The 3,384-nt window shown below is 41.9% G+C and overlaps 1 long non-coding RNA gene across 1 annotated transcript; it reads left to right on the top strand.

Annotated features, from left to right (window-relative positions):
- The first annotated feature begins 454 nt into the window (after nucleotides 1–454).
- On the top strand, nucleotides 455–2,527 carry LOC132342418 (uncharacterized). Its single transcript, XR_009490784.1, has 3 exons — nucleotides 455–572; nucleotides 1,595–1,687; nucleotides 1,921–2,527. It is a non-coding gene; the product is annotated as an uncharacterized lncRNA (long non-coding RNA).
- The last annotated feature ends 857 nt before the right edge of the window (nucleotides 2,528–3,384 follow it).

Genomic DNA, 3,384 nt, shown 5'->3' with positions numbered 1-3,384 from the left:
CAATTGACTTTGTTTATAAAGTCATAATCATAGAAGCACTTAGATCCCATTCTGAGACCTGTTGTATTAGGGTTCTCTCAGGCATCAATTCAGTGCCTTCAGTTTTTATGGGATTTAAGTTGCATTTAAGGTGCTATATAAATGCAAAATAATAATAAAAAAGGAGAACAATTTTGGGCATTTTCAGATCTGTGCTATCAAACTGACTGCACAAAATTCTTCATTTTCCTTCATATAGTTCTACCTGAGCATTATTTATGGTGGTAGCAAAAGAGTCAAGGCGAAATGAGAATTCATCTAGGTAAGATATCTCACTTATTCATAGGTGAAATGATGGCCTAAACTATAATCAAATTTCACTAGCAAATCCCAATGATAGTCATATAAAATTGCAATTGTAATGAAATGTAACTTTATGTATACTCATGGGTTTAAAAGGAAAGAAAGAATACCATTTCCTCCTATGGGTGTCAATTTAAAGTATAGTTTTCTATTTTTTCATATAGGCACCTACTGAAGATAGATACAATTGTGGTGATGCTGGATATTTTAAATCTGTTTTTATTCCCGAAGTAAGTATTACATGTTAACACTTTAAAATTGATCTTTAAAGCCTTGCCATTAATGTACAGAACAGAAAATCACAGATTGTCAAATTTATAAGGTATATAGCAAAGAGTGGTTAGTACAATTCCCTCATGTTACGAGTGATAAGTTTGCTTTTGCGATTGCATACACAGATGTGTAATATCTTGGTCTTTTACTTTCAATTCTCTTTCCATTTCATTACGCTGGTTTTCTTAAGGAAAATCTCAGAAAATGTTATTTGAGTAGGGTTCTAAGGTTGGGAGAGGGGAAATAGAGTATTTTCTGGACTGCCAAATAAAGTCCAATAGTTTTGATAATTTTAAAATGCTAGTAAAATAAAGATATAATTAATACTGTCAGAAAGAGTATAAGGGAACTTGGCAAAGTAATTTTTCTAATAGGCCCAAATGGCGGCTTTCTGTTGAATCCTTGTGAAAATTCTAAGGAGATAATCTGGTGACCTCTGGGGATCTTACTCCCCACCCCACCCCCTCTAGAAAATAAAGAAGTAAAAGTAATAGTTAACTAAGTGTGTTAATAGCTCAGTGCAACCCCATGGCCTGTAGCCTACCGGGCTTCTCTGTCCATGAATTTCTCAGGCAAGAATACTGGAGTGGGTAGCCATTCCCTTCTCCAGGAGATCTTCCTGACCCAGGGATTGGACCTGGGACGCCTGCATTGGAAGGCAGATTTTTTACTGTCTGAGCCACCAGGGAAGCCTAAGCCCCATTTATTTTTAGTTCCTCAACCCATTTATTTCAGAATTTCTCAAAATGAGATCAGTAGACTACAGGCATCAAAATCCATGTCACACTTGTTAAAAACGCAGGTTTCTGGTCCAGTCTTCAAAAATGACCAAATCACAGTCTCTGAAGGGTACTTGTACTCAGTCGGCTAAGTCATGTCTGACTCTTTGTGACCCTGTGGACTGTAGCGTGCCAGGTTCCCCTGTCCATGGGATTTCTCAAGCAAGAAGACTGGAGTGGATTTCCGTTTCCTTCTCCAGGGGATCTTCCTGACCCAGGGATCGAACTTGAGTACTTTTGCATTGGCAGATGGGTTCTTTACCACTGAGCCACCTGGGGAGCCCCTCTGAGGGGTAAGTCCTAAGAATCAGCTCTTTGGTAACTTTCTCAGATAATTCTGAAGCACAGTCATGCTTAAGAACCATATTTAAGCATTACTCTTCTATGTTTAATTAGTGGTTCGATATTGTAGATGGGCTTTACTTTGGGTTAGTGGCATTTGAAGAGGTGGCTGTTCTAAGTGTTCTTCACAGGTAACTTTTAATAATATTGTCTTATAAAATAAATATTTGATTGTCTGTGGCAGAATCTGGAAAACCTGTTGCTGCTGCTAAGTCACTTCAGTCGTGTCCGACTCTGTGCGACCCCATAGACGGCAGCCCACCAGGTTCCACTGTCCCTGAGATTCTCCAGGCAAGAACACTGGAGTGGGTTGCCATTTCCTTCTCCAAAGCATGAAAGTGAAAAGTGAAAGTGAAGTCTCTCAGTCATGTCTGACTCTTAGCGACCCCATGGACTGCAGCCTACCAGGCTCCTCCATCCATGGGATTTTCCAGGCAAGAGTACTGGAGTGGGGTGCCATTGCCTTCTCTGGGAAAACCTACAAAGAGTAATAAATTGTGCATGTGTGTTTGTATTCAATCATGTCCCGACTCTTTGCAACCCCACACCTCTACCCACCAGGCTCCTATGTCCATGGGATTTTCCAGGCAAGAATACTACTGGAGTGGGTAGCCATTTCCTCCTCCAGGGTATCTTCCCAATCCAGGGAGCAAATCTGTGTCTCCTGCATCTCTTGCAGTGGTAGGTGGGTTCTTTAGCATCAGGCCACCTGGGAATTGTGGGAGATTATAAATATCAGCACAGATTGTCCTTTTATGAAGAGGTGACATTTATTCCCACAGTGCTTAAGCCTGCCCTGTGATTTACTGTGTCCAGTAGAAGGCAGACCCTAGGGCTTGAGAAGCCTGGATGCTTCCATTCTCATGCTAGGAATACTGGTGGAGAATGAAAATCCACATGGAGAGAGGCCGGCTGCCTCTGCCTTCCTAGCCATCTCCTTTGAGACCCACACCTGTGAGTGAGTCACCTGAGGACAGGTAAGCCCAGCACAAATGACCAAATCACAGAACAGTGAGTTAAACAATGAGTTTGGTTTTAAGCCACTATCTTTTAGTGTGTTTGGTTCTGCTAGGAGGAGCAAGGTCCTGAGCTGAGCGTGAACAGGAAGAGGACGTGTTTGAAATGTGAAGCCAAGAATGAAATGGAGAAGGGCTGAGACGGGTTCTCTCTGAGTGTCCCGGGGATCGTTCAGGTGGGCCGCTGGAGGTAGCTAGTAATTCACTTTAAACTTAAAGTCGTTTAAAGCAGCAGTGGTTCCCAACATTTTTGGCTCCAGGGACTGGTTTCTTAGGAGACAACGTTTCCATTGACCTGTAAGGGAGATGGTTTCAGGATTATCCAAGCACATTACAATTACTGTGCACTTTATTTCTATTATTATTACATCAGCACCACCTCAGATCATCAGGCATTAGATCTCAGAGGTTGGGATTGCAGGTTTAAAGAAAAGGTGGTCAGAATGGTGGGTTTTTTTTTTTTTTTTTTGCAGTGACGGTCTGACTGTGTAGATGCAGGCTGTGAGGAAGTGGGGAGTTGGCATCAACCATGGAGGATGCCATTTCAGCCCCTGAACAAGAAGATAGGAAAGTGAAGTGAAGGTTTATGGAAGGGAGTTATTCCTGTGATAATGACCTGGGTTCAGAGGAAA

This window comes from Bos taurus, chromosome 16 (assembly GCF_002263795.3).
Source record: "Bos taurus isolate L1 Dominette 01449 registration number 42190680 breed Hereford chromosome 16, ARS-UCD2.0, whole genome shotgun sequence".
Taxonomy (NCBI): Eukaryota; Metazoa; Chordata; class Mammalia; order Artiodactyla; family Bovidae; genus Bos; species Bos taurus.
This window is presented reverse-complemented; position numbering and strand designations above follow the sequence as displayed.